The sequence below is a fragment of the Metopolophium dirhodum genome, chromosome 9, assembly GCF_019925205.1.
Source record: "Metopolophium dirhodum isolate CAU chromosome 9, ASM1992520v1, whole genome shotgun sequence".
Lineage (NCBI taxonomy): Eukaryota > Metazoa > Arthropoda > Insecta > Hemiptera > Aphididae > Metopolophium > Metopolophium dirhodum.
Window position 1 is genome coordinate 8,505,549 of NC_083568.1, and position 16,797 is coordinate 8,522,345.

Consider the following 16,797-nt stretch of genomic DNA (forward strand, 5'->3'; position numbering starts at 1 on the left):
ACTTCGACCATTCTAATAATAAATATGTTTTATTATTTTCTTGTACCTTTTAATGTATTCAACTTAACTGTGAACTATAGTAAATAGTAATAACGGTCATAATTTCATGACCATTCCTGATCTATAAAAATAAAAAAGACAATTTTAAATATAAGCAACATAATATTACTAAAAATTGATTAAATAATTTACGTTGTCGTTGTCGCGTAATTATTTTGCACTCATGGTCGTACACAGGATGTAATAAATTTCTTAACGAAAGAGTTAGTAATAATAATAATAATAATAATTAAAAAACAAATGCTTTATTTTGACTATTAAACTCAGTCTAATATTTAAACTAAACAATTCATAACATCTATACACGTACAAAAATATATCTGTTTTGGATAATTACTATAAATATATTATATGTTATTACCTATATAATATAATAAACAGTACCTACCTACTTTATATTTTGGTAAATTAATAAAAACTAATAAGCAAAATGCATAATACATTTATATATATTTGCACATTATTGTGTGTATTATACCTATATATTATATACACTTATATTAGGTATCTAAATGTAATATATCAAAACATACATCGTAATAGATCTCCCAATTGCGTCGTTTTATTGGTGGATTGATTGAAGGAACCATCGGCATACCCCGTTTGTTAGAACGACCCAACATTCGAGTTCTATAGTTAACACAGAGATTCAGGTGCCGTTTGACCAACCGCTAAGTCAGACTATTGTAAAAAAAAGGCTCAATTAATAAGAATGATATCCTTGCAAATAGCAGCTAATAATTGTACGTACGTATAATCTTTTTTTTAATAATTTAAAATGTACGTATTCTGCAATATAATATATATTATACTAATTTTAATTGTAAATATTTTGTTATCGAAAAGCCAACAATTCTTATATATAATATAACTTATCAGATATTTACTTTACACTAATGTTCAGTTATTTTCGAGTGTAATTGATATCAAATGAAGACATGAAACATTCGATATACACTCATTATTGACTAACAATCACCGTAACAGTTTCGAAATTTTAGACATTTATAAAAATAGTATATCTAAATAATAATAAAAAAAAATCAATGCTAAAACGACTGCAGTCCAGAACACTATATGCATTTCGTATAAACCGTACTGCGTGAATAAATTACAACCGGTGACCACCAGCCATGTTATTAGGCACACATCTAAACAAATATTGGTCCATCGACGCATTCGACACTTGAGAAATAGGTCACATTCTACATTTATCCATCCCAAATTACACCGACTAAATTATTCCACACATTTTTTACACTCTAGACGGGCTTTAACATTTCACGACGAATAGTAATAATTAAAAAAAAACGTCCTTTTGTAAACAAAGGCGGTTGATGGATAAAAAAGCAAAATAATTCTGATCGCGACTGTCGCCATATTATTATACAGTCGGTCGTTCGTATTCTAATGACTACGGCGAAACTTTGCAAGGCGATTTTTTTTTTTTTAAACATAAAACGAGCTGGCCGTCTACAGCAACTGTTGTTGTTACTATTGGACATACTACGTCTTAAGAAAATTGCGATGGAGGCTGTATACGGGCGGCGGTGGGTTGGGGACCGGGAATCGCGTGGCGAAAAAAAAGCAACATAATATTATACAGTTAGTCGGCGCGGGGCCCGGTCGCTTTCTGCGAATGGGCCCGAAGCAGCGCTCCCTCCACGCGGCCGCGGCCACCGGTTTGATATTCGCGCGTTCCGCAAGAAAGCATAAAATGCGTTTTTTCGCACGCGCGCGTTGTCCGTTCCATCGGCGGCTGCGGCGGCACCCGATTTCCATTCCTCGGCACACGGTCCGACCACCGCGGCCAACCCCGCTAGCCGTGCGTGGCCGGCCCGCCGATGGCATGTCCGGGCGGGCGGTGGAAGCAGGCTTTGACGTCACAACGAGTCACGCGAGCACGCAGCCCGCGGGGCGTTACGTTCGCTACGCAATTTATATGGCACGATGATGACGAACGGCGGTGGTGATCTTGTATATAGGTATACCTATATTAATATTGTTATTATAACAATAATATTATTATAGTATCATAACAATGTTGTACGCACGGCGATGACTTGGTGATATTCGCAGAACCGTCGTCGGTGGCGCACCGGTGCTGGTGGGTGCTCCGGCATCACCGGCTGCAGTGTCCGCGCGCGCTAGGGGCTCGCCATTTGTACCGCCGCGCGCCGCCGTCACCTCCATCCGAAAATCGTTCGTCGGCTGCGAGCGCAAACAATGTCTCTGTGTATGTGTGCGCGCGCCCTTGAACTCTCGGACGCGACGGGTACGCCGCAGTATTATTATCGTGCGTACAACGCATCATCGTCCCATATAGGTGCGAAAAAAAAAAATAATAAACATACCTACCTATTATTACGTCCGTAGTTATGTGTTAATAATATTATTTTTTATCATTATTATTTATTTTTATTACGCATTTTTTTATGTATTTTGTACATCTCGCATATTATAATATTATTTACGTCTATACGGAATCGTGAACTTTGGTAAAATTATTTCGTCGATTAATCGATTTTTCTGCAGAAAATGTCATTATATCATGTACATCGATGGTGCGTGAACGACGGCGTCTTATACAATGAAGTTTGACAGTGGAAAATACTATTAATGACCTTATTATAATTTGTAATAAATTGTCAGTCCGGAATCCACAGTAGCGTCCCGGTGAGCGGTCAAAAAGTCCGGGGACATAATATCATTAAATTTGACTTGAAAATGGTGGAACGAAAGTCCCGTACAATAGTTCTGATCACATCGTTGTTAAAGTCAGAATTTAAATGGACAAAAATAAAATAAATGATGTCAAATAGTTTATAGAATTAAATAAATAAAACAAAATAGTTACAATAAATGTCGTTTTATATTTTTTTTCAAAGTTGGTATTTAAACTTGTACCTACCATTGGAAGTTATTAAAATGCTCTCGGCACGCTGCGAATATTTCCGTCGAATACTTAAATCGCGTTTGGTTACGTTTTGTCTGCATGGGATTCTGCGTCCTGTGAACGATTTCTGTAGGCGAGCAGGGCGAATAAAATAAAATATACGTAAGAGATATTTATAATTTATTTTACCAGACATCCTAAATAACGTCGCAGGAAACATGACGTGAATGACAACATTATAACATGTACATAATATATATCTAGACCGATGTGATCAGTGCAGTGCGACAACATTCCGGCCGCGAATCTCTGCAGCAGCAACCACCTGCACCAATCATGCACGTTTTCGCGAAGCCGTTCGCGGCATATATATAATAATATAATTTAATCCGCCGTCGCCATTCCGTTTCGGGACGACGACATAATATGGCAGCTTGATGTGACTTTTGAGGACCAAAGAGATAGCGCGGTAACCTCCGGCGACAGTATACCACGTGTATATACTGCATAGAGTAATAGTGTAATAACTAATAGTATGTATTTATATAAATGTTAGCGTTAATGTATGAAATACGTTATTTTATTAAATAACTAGTTATTCTATACTATTCCAAAATATGCTTGTTAATATATAAATTACACGGTTTTACTAGTTGAATATAGAATGGCATTTGGGTTTTCGCTATAGATTAATTTTTTTTTAAATTTGTAATTTGTTTAAGATTTTAATAAATTGACGTTGTACAAAGCAGAATCGATTTTTAAAAAATGAATATTTATATTTTATATACAGATTTAATAATAGTTTTAAATACATTAATTAAACCGATATTGCTAGTTTATAAAATATCTAGTTAGTATATAGAATAACTAGTTGAAGTATGTATGTATGGATTGATTCAATACATCAACTAAAAGTACCCATAATTCTATAGAATAACTAGTTATTTTATAGAATTACAGAATTTTATACATTAACGCTAACATATTATAAATTATATATTTATATACCACGGTGTTCGCGAGTGGCGGTAACCACGATGTTTTGTATCGATCAGTCTAGAGAAAATTGAAAAAAAAAGATTCACCCGGTAATGTACCTACATATAGTTTTATAACGACTAAAGTTCTAGTAAAATATCGTGATAAAACAATCGCGTTATGCGTCCTTTAGTATAATATTATACATAGGTATATCTATGTCGTTTCTATATAATGTGCATTTCAACACTTCCGTATTATTTACAATTTACATAGAACATTAATATACTACGTATATTATATATTGTACCCGATAACGATGTTTATGATGAAACAACCGAATTTCAGGGTGGGGGAGGCGTAAAACGAAGCGTTTACGCGCGCATGGTGCCAAAATGTCATCCTTATAGACGCAGCCACAAGACCCGCTCGAGTTTCTGCTCAGGGACTATAATATAATGAAAGTAACATGTAAAACCCAGTTAAATGAATGTATTGAATCAAGTAATTGTTCTGCATCACCTGATATTCAAAAACTTTTTTTTTTTATTTATTTGAAAGAATCTACAATCTATATACATGTTCTTAGTATATAATAAGTAGGTTTGATGAGTGACAAGTAAGAATGATATGATAATAAGATTAGGGAAGATACCCAGTGGTAACACCCTATAATCAAAAACAGATAATAAATTATAAATAAATAATAATATACGAAGTATATTAAAAACATTTGCGTTTAAAAATAAATCTATGCTAGCAGGTGGTCGTTTTGTTTAACGGTAGCTTAAATTTTAATAAAAATTATTATTTAAATAAAGTCTTGCAGGAAGTCATTATACTTATTATGCGCATGTATTATATGTATATTTAAATAGTTTAACAATATATCCATCATTTACACTTTAAAGAATGCCTTTTTGTCCCTGCCTGTCTGCGAGTTTGTCGGTCGTTAATCTAGTATAGTTTACCGAGGTCCTCTAATATATATATATATATATATATATATATATATATACCTGCAGCTACTATACCTACCCGTATACATATATATATTATATTGTATATAACAGTCACCGCAGCCGTCGGAAAAACTTTTGTCCGTACTATGATATATCATTATAACGATATAATGTATATATATATATGTATAGGTAAAGACGTGCGGCGGCCAAAGATTGTTTGTCACCCGCGTCCGATATACATATATAATATATATATATATACTTGCAGCAGGCGTATAATGAGGACACGACTACTGTTGGAGACTTTGGCACATGAATTATAATACGCGGATAGCTTTTGGGAATTGGAGCGGTGTCGTGGGGGGTCGTTTCTCCGTTTTAAAGCCTTTAACCTTTTGGCTTTTGACAGGTGTACAGATATATAATATACAATATTATACATATACATAAATATGTGTCTGTTTATACGTGTACCTATATAATATAGTTTGTGTGTGTGTGTGTGTGTGTGTGTGTGTGTGTGTGCGCGCGTTTACAATGTATACGCTTTTTACTCTTTTTACTTTTTTTTTTTTTTTACATTAGACGCTTATCGACCGTGCGGTTTGTAAAAGGCTAACGACGGGCGTCATTGTGGGCGTATCGTAAAAGCACTTTTACCCGATAATACACGGTAACCCACTTTGCGAAAAATGTTTACCTTTATACATTACATCCGCCAAATTATTTCGCGCGCGCGGGTGGCGTCCGCAAAAGAGTTTTCGAATCGAACGCGTATTGCGCGCGATGTTTATCGCGCGCCCGGAGGTTACAAAATAACAGTGCGTGCGGTGACTTTCGGCCGGCACGTACCGTCACGTACTTTTCTCGCGATAATCAATGCGAGATGATTTAATAATATTATTATGAAATTGAATGTTGCACACGATTATCGTTTTGGCGACAACGATATTATCATTACGCGTACATATATGGATGCGCACTGCCGCATGTTTTAAAATGTTATTTCTGCATGTATTCGTATATTATTATGATACGGGTAATGTGTCGATATAATAATATGTGTGACACAGTATACGATGACGACAAGCGTTGATCGTAACGTTCGCGCTTTTTGTCCGAAAACGAAACGGTTCGTATTCGTACCTGCAGCTGTAATATGACCTCCACGTCGTAAACTTTAAATTATTGTTTGTGTATCAAAACGTAGGTGTTGTATTCGATTGTACATGTTTGTTATCTGCAAAAAGTTATCATCACAAATCTTTCCGTCACTTGTATATTATAAGTAACAAAATGTACATTTTTGCTAAAATCCTATTAAAATCAATACGGTTCGTACATTAATTTTATTATCTTTTCATATAATATGTTGTATTTAAATAAAACTTATTTTGTAGTTGTGTGAGTGTATATAGTCTGTTGTTGTTATTATTATTTTACGCGATGGTTATAAGGCGATTTTAAATAAGGATAGATGCCATTACATTACGGTGGCTATATGTATTAGGTATGGCTCAACCTCATTTTAGTTTCGAAATGGTTTACTCCAATGAATTTGGTAACTATACATTAAAATAATTTGAAAAATACTTTGACATAGGTGTCAAAAAAATATCGTATACCAGTCTGTACTGCGTCATAACCATATAGGTACATATATAAGTCTTCGTAGCCGTTAATCTTATTTAACTGTATAATTATTATTTTAATTAATTCATTAAATTATATTGTACCGATTTTATTTAGTTTGTCTTTAAAGTAAAACAATTTAAAATAATATTTCCATATGATATGTCATTACTCATTATATTTATAATTTAGTGCAAAGAAAATTATCACAGGAAAACATAGGTAGTTATAAATTAATAAACGGAAAAAATATAAATTCTTTGACGTCATCTCATCGTTACGAAACAATATGAACACAGCATAATTTAAAACTGTACAACGATTCATGAATAAATTGGAAGTATTTTAATTGAAAATTTTTTTTTTTCATCAATTTTCGTCAATAATCCATATGCTAAGTAATATCTGGTTATGACATTATGTGGTCCGTTGTGGGTTGGTACGTCGAAATGTATAGTAGTATTATTACTAATATAATGTAATAATTAATAATGTAACATTATTGTGAATATTTTTTAAGTTTTCCTATACAGTTACTACAGTACCTTCTAATTTGAAGGCATGACAATTTTTAGACACAATATCCGTATAGGCACAACTGCAGTCATGTTCATGTAATATAGTGTTTGGTAACTCACCAGATAAGAACTGCGGTATACTTACTACTATATACCTGTACTAACAATACATTATTATAATTTTTATTATTGAAGTACAAGCTTATTGTCAAAATGTGCTTATCGTCTAACGGCTGTAAATTTAATAGATATCCTGTCTGGTCGTCTGGACATTGTTTAGATCAGCCATTGTAAGTCGCACTGCAACTCGTCCCCACTCTCCGCAATGCAGGACAGCGGTGAATTATTATTTTTACGTGACGATTAAACAGTTTAAAAAACGATTCTAGGTGGATGTCCGAAAGATAATTTTAGAAATATACCTTGATCTATATAAAATATTTAATTGTTATTGGAAATCTTTCATAATTTTTTTTAAAAAATTGAACATTTTAACACACCGTCAAAGTGACATCATTGTGGTAAATATTCTATTCACTGAATATCATATAACCCAAGACTTGAACAGTTTTTACCAACCCTACAAAAGTGTATTCCGAAAAATATTAATAAACTTGTTATTATTAAGCCAATAGCTCCCTTGTTCCTCTTTGAATCTAAAACAATAAATTTACCTCATATTTCGAAGGTTATCTCCCCATTATACAGTGTACATATTTCAACAACGAAATTACATGTAAATACCTAATGGGTCTTTGGGGATATGTATATTATGTATGTATTATACATTTATACATATTACCTACATATGTATACATGATTATAAATGTAATGCATTTTTTCAACCATATAATATGAGGGTTATATTTTGTGGTTCAGAATTTCGTTACACCATAATTATGAATAAACTATTAATACTTTAATATGTATATTATTATTTACTAAAATAATATTGAACAATTATTTATGAGCTTGCGGATAGTTGTAATTTTAATACAGTTTCAACGAAATTGTTTCCGTAAACTCCACGACAAACTATTGTTTTAAAATCTCCAGGGCCTTACTAAAATAATAAAATACCATATGCAATACAATGGACTTTTTTCATATTCAAAGTTGTTTAAACATTATATTATACCTAATTACGTGAATATTTAATTCCAATTATTCCATTTTAAGCATCAAATAACAATAAGCCTACGTACAGCATTATTAATTAAAACGTAATTGAATAGTTTATAATATTGTAAACATATTATGTTTTATTCGTATATAAGTAATAAACATCAATTAAAAAATACGATATATATTATGATATGGAATTATGTTTATCTATACACTTAATAATATATTATATCTATTACATTTACAAGGAAAAACAAATAAATATTATTTAATGCACGTGGACAATTTGACTTGTTTATAACCTTGTTGACTCTTTAAATAGTAAATGTAAATTTGGGGTTTGCAGTTAAATAAAATCGTGGGATTATTTTACAAGTACATTTCTAGCAAGTAAAATATTATATGTGTATGCCGATTAAATGATTAACAACGTACTTACTTAGCAAAAATATATTGTGAGATATAAACAATATCCTTTTAGCAGAAAACCGTTTGAAGAACTAAAAAAAGTGTCAAATGCCTACTTACAAAAACTATAAAAGTTTTACGTAGGTATAGTATAAATATTATTTTTTGTTTGATTCCCATAAATTTATCTATTGTAATGCGTTAATTTCATTGAACGCGCTTAACTCGTGGTGTACCCTTCAAGTTGAAAGTTGGAGTAATATTTTGCTAAATATTGTTAATTTGCAATATTTTGCTCGGTTTGTTGCTCATTGATTCTAAAACAATGTCCCTATATAATTTAGTATTTTTTCAAAACAATATATTCATGTAAATCAACTATGAAAAAATGTACTACCCATACATTCATACGTGTTTGATAAGAAACCTATACAGGTTAATATATTAATAAATATATAGATTTGTCCATGCAATCAATATACATTAAAAAATGTACGTAAGTGCCTTTTTTATTTTGATAGGTATTTTGGAATAATTCATAGAAATATACGACCTTAACGATTCGCTATGAAAATATTAAGTTTGACTAGGCGTATATGTGTTGAGTTATTTACTATATCGCTCGTTTTTTAGATAATATAGACATAAATTGAACTCCATAGTTCCATACCACGCTTTACGTAACATTAATGTATGCAATTATTATTCATTTGATTAAAACATTTTAAATGGAAAACCATGTGGGAGAATAAAAATAATTAAAAATTATTACTTTTTTAGTATTTATCGAAAATGTAATTCTCTGAGGCGTTATAAATCCTTGGTGTTTAAACAGTGTAGGTTTTATAATATAGATTCTGAACAGAAGACTGATGCAAACACACCACAGGAACTAGAATTATGATTTGTTCAAAATGTATTAAACGTTTCCAACAACAAACGTACAATAATAAATTGTTTACTATTTGTTTGACCACTATGGGAGGAAGGGACCTATCTGCAGTGTGCGTACTGCTAAAGCTATTTTCCTATGAGTCAGTATGTGTTTACAAATTTTTTTATATTTCTTGTGAAGTTAAGTACGTGTTCAGGTGTTCTCTTTCTCCGCGAGATTAATGTAAAATCTGATATTATATACATGCAATATAAGCAATCTTGACAATAATATTATTGACTGTATTGTTTATCAGTTGGATCGAGATACATGAATTCGGAGAAGTTATAGTAATTTCAATTATATTTAATTATTACTATACCAATTGAAAACAATTTTCGTACGATTATAATTATTATTGTGTATAATGTGTATGTATTTAGACGGTATATATGAGTGGATAATATAATAAAAATGCAACAAATGTGGCAACGGTTTAATAACAACATTGTATCATACATTACAACACACAACAAATAGTTTATTGTTTAGAGACTCTCTTATCTATAGGTACCAAAAGTTAGATACCGTTAGTTTTTAAATTCGTTTATAGTTGTATTATTATTCAACCGCGTGGTTAGGCACGGAATAATCTGAATTTTTAAATAAAAAAATACGTATGATTCTAGGTACCTACCTAAATATGTACGGAGTAATTTTGACGTACCTATATGTACCGCGAGTTTGTGTATTTACGTATATGACATATATACCGAGTGCAGAACAAAAGGCAACATGCGGAAACACGGTTTGTAGGTACAATACGCACTTAAAGTATATAATATATATATATAAATGAGTTTACAAATTACATTGTAATTTAGGCGCAGGTATATACCGTGCAGATTTTATATATTATGCGATGCGAATGATCCGCAAACACTAAAAACATAGCATCGCACAGCTCGTACATTTGTTGGTTGCCAACAACCATAATGGTACAATAATCGGTATTCAATAGTCTATATCATAATAGCATATGGGTATAAGCGATTTCCATTACACTGTACGAGCAGAACATAAAGTGTACGACGTTTAGTTGCAAGATAAGTTACTTTTTAAAAGGTCCAAATAGGTACATCTATATCTAGGTTAACTTATACTCGTAAAGTATAGTAACGAAACGATATAAGAGTATATAACGATGTTATTTTTTCGTTGTTTCATATTATACCGACACAATATTAGTTGTACAATATATATAATATATAATCATATAAGTAACACGTTACGTTAAATTGAATTATATATGATATGATTAGAATGGCGATATTTAAATTTTAAATCGTTTACCTATATACATGTATATACGGATATTATGGCGCGACTATATCGAGGCGGCTAGAAAGTTGAAACATCGCGCATTTAACAATCCAAATTGTATATGGAATATTGACCGCTATACAAGACGTGTATCCATATAAAATCTAAATTATGATTTTTTTGATTTTTAAGGTCAGTTAAATACTTAAATGAATGAGTTCAAAAACAAAATAATATGCATAGAGATATCTCAAGCGTATTCCAATCTATCGATTTGTATACCAACTAGCGATAAAATGCAACACAAATATTTTATGAAGTTACCAGCTAATAATTTATAAGCTAATATATTATAATAACAATATTCTAATATAATATGGAACAATTCGTTACAAATATAATATGACGTGTACTTTGTAACTACTGCAGTAGGCAGTTGTATGAAAAGTAATCAAATCGCAATACAATTACGCGTTACTCAAAACAGGGAAAACAAACGCTGCGAGGTTATACCAGCATCAGTATACTTATAGTTACCAGTTACCACCCAACATCACGCAGTACCTACGTGCATGTTCTACAGCAGGTACGAATAACCTATATTATAAATGTATAACACAGTATACGGTATAGCTGCAGTCATAATGGTATATCGATATATAGGTGGTATATATAATATAGGTAGCAAGCTATAGGTTATGATAATATATTAAAAAAATATGAGTGCTGCACCTTTGTTTGGGACCACAGACTATAAGTTAGAACGGAAAACGCGTGTCGTGCAAAAATTTAAAAAAAAAAAAAAAACAAAAAACACGGAAGAGGGAAAATCCGAATCGCGTGCAAAACTTTTGGGTGGGGAATGTCAGATCGCGACCGTCGGAGGGGGCCGTGGTGCGTGCGCCGTTCCCTACGCGCGCGGACGCGATTATCAGCTATCCGTCGGCGGGGTTTCAGACAGTCCGATATCACGTGCGCCGCGCGTTACATAACGTCGCATATCGCGCTGCACGTTATCGCGTAGCATTATAATATTATTACAATATTATTGGAATACTATCGTCGCGCGGCGGCCGACAGAGACACTGCGCCGCGCAGTATTCCGCGGTTGCACGACGATCCAGAGACAAAAATCGTTGCTGCAGGGTTATAATACGAGCCGCGTCAGTGCCGGTGGACCACGTGCTATTGGCCATACGAAACGCCAAGTTACCTTAATATCATATTATAGTCGTGGTTTTATATAGTATGATAGTTTAAGGTGGAGGCGTTGTAGAGGAGGAGGAGGAGGAGGGGGAGGAGTTTGGGAGCTTTAAGGTTAAACGCCGTCGACGTCGTCGTCTTCGACACCGCTACCGCCGCCGCCGCATAGTCGTAACCGTCGCTCGAGTGCCGCCGCCAGGTGTCGCGCGCGATAAATCCGAAGCCGGTAGGTATAGATACCACCGCGACCACGATAACCGAACGACTGAAAGCAACAAAAAAATTACAAGAACGATACAAGAAGAAGTAACCATAACGCCAACAGGCCGCGCTCAAATAATACACTATCATAATACAATATAATAATAATAATAATAATAATATAATATAATATAATATAATATACACTAAATACATAATATTATAATATCATTATATTGTTATTATGTGTGCGTACACGGCGGTACACACCGCCGCCGCCGCCCGCTAATAATATAACAACATAATCGTCGGCCGCCTCCGCCGCCGCCCCGGTGCCTTCGTCGCTACCGCGCCGCGAAGAAGAGCACACGCGTTACCGCCGCGGTCGTGGAGTGTTGTCTGTGGTCTCGCGCGCATAACAATATTACGATAATATTATTATTGTACACACGAGACGTCGTCCCGTAACACACAAACACGTCCCGCCAACACGCGCGCGTTATCATCACGATATAATATAATATTGTACTAACCTATACCTGCCGTGTGCGCGTACGACGACGACGACGACGACGACGACAACAACAATTTTTTTTTGTCTTCGCGTTACGATATTCCGCGACGACGATAACATTATTTTGAGCAGGAGTCGCGCGGGACCGTTACTTTCGGACATAATATTATAAAATATTTTATATCATTTTATTCGGGTTACGATTTTACTCCTCGAGGGGTTTTCGTTTTTGTCGGACTCCGTTTCGGAATATTTTACTGCGCTGTTCTCTCTATTCGCCGTGTGCGTGTGTGAATGCGCGTGTTCTTCAACGTTCATAAGCCAAACGATGCTGATTAGATATCAACCATCGTTCCATTCGCACGTCAAAAATCGATCTCATTTCAAACGGTAAGGATATATTATAAATACCGTCTGCGTCTTATGCACACGGCGTTTTAATATATTATACGTTTCGTTAGGCCTTTAGGTTTTATATCACATGATATAGGTAGGTATATGGGTACAACCAGGGGCGCCCGCAGAATATCAGCTCAGTGGGTGCAAGATTGAATTTATGTTATATACACGTATAGGTAGTCACATATTTGCATTATTATACACTGTTTTTTTTTGTTCATTAAAAAAATCTCAGTGGGTCCAATGGCACCCACTAGCTCCTCTCTGCGGGCGCCCCTGGGTACAACCCAGCAAAGTATTGTACAACGCACTGGCACAATAAATTATGTACCCAAATGCGACGTATATATTTATATTATACGTCTCCACTATAGGAAAATTGGTGTGTAGGAAATTTAAATATTATGTTGATAAATCTATACTTAACAGTAGGTACGAGTAAAATCGATATTGACAATCGATACAGGTATAATAGGTATATTGTATTATGCCTTTGCCTTTGCGATTATGGAATCGTGTGCACGTAATTTCGTTACGTCGACAATTGTCGAACTTCAACATCGCAAAAGTTCAACCAGTTTTATTATTTATACTCTCGACACGGTTGACTTTTACGCTTTTTTTTTATTAGTTGGGAAGAATTATATCGACGTATATATATCCAAAATAGCACGTGCTCGGAAAAGATTATAGACACCCTTTTTTTTTACCCTGCACTACAGCTGCAGTTGTTATTCTTTTATCAATATTTACACTTATCACGGTTAGGCCTTTATATGTATTATTGTTTTATATCTTGATCCAGATTTGAGTACCTTTTTTTATATTTTGTTGAATACAACTATTATGAATATTAAAGTTTTGACAAGGAATAAATTCTCCCGGACAACAGTTTGATATAATTTATACGCATATGCGCACGTCGGCAATAAATAAAACAAACACAATATTGTTACATTTTACTAATTTATTGTGCGCAAAATAAAGTTTTTTAATTATAAAATGTGTATGACTTAGAAACTTATTTTCGAATTAATTTATCAACAACGTACGATAAGTATAATAAAATATTACTACGAAATATTAACTCCATAAAATATATTTTATCGTAAGGGTTAAATGCTTAAAACTAACTTAACCTTCGGATAATTTCTAAAACCACTAGGTGACTAGCTATTAAAAAAAAAAATACAAAAAAAAATAAGATTACGAAAAGCTTGTTAGAATTGTCTTAAATTAAAAATATGTTAGAAATATAATATTGTGTATATAACTGAAATAAATTGCCTCGCTATAGATAGGCGTCTATATAGATAAATGAGTCAGTTTTTCTGAGACTATACATGCCTGATACATATTTTTCTTATAGAAATTACTATATGATAATGATAACGTATTTTTATTTACAAATTTAGTTTTCAACCATATCGAAAGTATTGATATAATATAATTAGGTATATGTGCATAGCAGACTTATAGACAGCATATTATTTTAAAATTAAAAAATACTTTATTTCGTGTATATTGTGTTTGATCACGGTAATTTTGTTATAAAATTGTTGACTGTTATATGAGTTTTATTACTTTTTGATGTTTTTCTATAATATAAAATATATAAATAGGTAATATATGATATACAAAGTACACACTTTAAAATTATTTCTTTTAGTGCCTGTTTGTATTTCAAAAATTATACAACAATGTATGTGTACCGTATTTTTTTAAATAAAAAAAACTCTTGAATTATTATTTTTATCGATGATGCTTAATTGAAATGTAATACTTAAAAATGTGTATAAGTTATAAAATTGTACCGATACATTTAGTGTAAGGTACCACAAAAATATCAATATTTTTGATAATGTAATATTATCATGGGACACCCATTATCGAAATTGAGTAGGTACGTGGTTCAGATAATTGTGGGTAATCTCTTAGTCAGTATTATTATGTTCAATAATAATTAAATTTTTATGATTGAAAAAATCAGGGAAAGTGTACCTACTAGTAAAATTAGGTAACAAATTATCAATATTCCGAAATTATAAATATTCGAGTGTATTTTCTTCTCACGATGTTATATAATATACATACCTAGTAGTTATTCAAGTATGTACATATTATTATCGTTGGTGGCACGGTCAAGGCCAAGTGGCGGTCTTTCGTCGGTACTTTGAAGAAAATGTGCAAACATCGAAGCCATTGCAAACCTTATTCTAATTGGGTCATAGGTAATCGACTATGTTTGCAATTTATATCCGGTTCAGTCTCAAAAATTTCGATAATTAACTTAACGAGAAGTAAATTTACATTTCTACCGTATACAAAATTGTTTACGTACAACGATTTTTAAATTTATTGTATGGTTTTCATACAGTATTTAATAATATTATTATATCTAATAGAACTTAATCAAATCGCAGTATGCTTTCAAATCATTTTATGACGAATCAGAAATATGTCAAACTATTTTAATTTATGTAAATATTGCGCATTCGACATTCGTTTTAATATCTTGTTACCTAGCTGTGCGTGCAGAAATAAGAATCTCCCCAAGAATATAAAATAAAACACAGATCTTAAAAATGTGTAGGATTTAGAATCTATCTTCTCTATTCGATCTTTATTTAATCTACTAATTGATTTTTTAATTAGATTTAAAAAAATATTTTTCGATAAAAACCAATGTTCTGAATATTAGCATATTAAATTAAATAAGCATAGGTAATGCACGTAGTGCTATATTTTCATTAAAGTTGATACTTTTATTTTCATAAAACAAATTGTTCTGATGCAACGACCTTGTTGTAGCTTGTTAATATTTTGTACTAATGATATGATGCATTTATGTATATGCAGTAACTCGAAACGAAATTAGTAAACACACTTTTTTGATATATTTACACGAATTAATCACACAAAGTAAAAACTTAACAAAAAGAATAGTTTATTTATATTTTAATTGGTATGTGAATTTCTGTTAAATCTTTTTCCCACCATATATTATATACGTTACACAACATTTTGGTGAAGGAAAAATACTATTATTTCATGCTTAATGCTTATAGTTATCGAAACACATATAAATGCGGTGGATATAACTCGTGTATCAGGTACCTAAAAGTCATGTACCTATGCAGCATAATGAAAATTTAAATAGTTTTTTTTCGCATATTTTAATTTAACTACAAAATTATTGATGTATTACCATTTACCAAGGTCTATGGTTGGTACTTAAAGTATTTTATGGATTTTTGGTTTCTATTAAGTAGGTATTGATGTAACGGACTATTACTGAATAACGATGACTAATCATCATCGAAGATCGTGGCACGTAACGCCTACAACATCGGCCGTTATCAATTACAAAATATAAACTCTTGCAATTATTGGAAACCCGAGTATCTAATGCATATTCAATTCCCGGGGCGATCTCAGGGAGCTCGTCACGCACGATCTGTGCCTCGTCCAATGGTATTAGTGGTATCCGACGAAGTATAATTATGTATATGTACGTACGTACGTCATCAACGTCCGATGATGAGAATGATAAAGAAAAAAAAGTGAACTTGGACAAAGAGCGATAGACCGGAACTACAACCTTGAACTTGGCATTTAAATGTACCTATTATTATAAGCGATGTTAATTTTTATGAAGATATTTCTCATATATGCTCATCATATTCTATTGTTACAAT

The 16,797-nt window shown here is 32.6% G+C and overlaps 1 protein-coding gene across 2 annotated transcripts in view; it reads left to right on the forward strand.

The window, feature by feature from the left end:
- Positions 1–16,797, forward strand: part of LOC132952202 (uncharacterized) — a 132,345-nt gene that overhangs the window by 24,284 nt on the left and 91,264 nt on the right. Inside the window, exon 1 of one of the 2 annotated variants that reach the window (XM_061024406.1) lies at positions 12,404–13,090. The exons of the other annotated variant lie outside the window; for it this stretch is intronic. The gene's annotated coding sequence lies outside the window, so the exon portion shown is untranslated. Of the gene's footprint in view, positions 1–12,403; positions 13,091–16,797 lie in introns of those variants that run through there. 2 annotated transcript variants of the gene reach the window in all.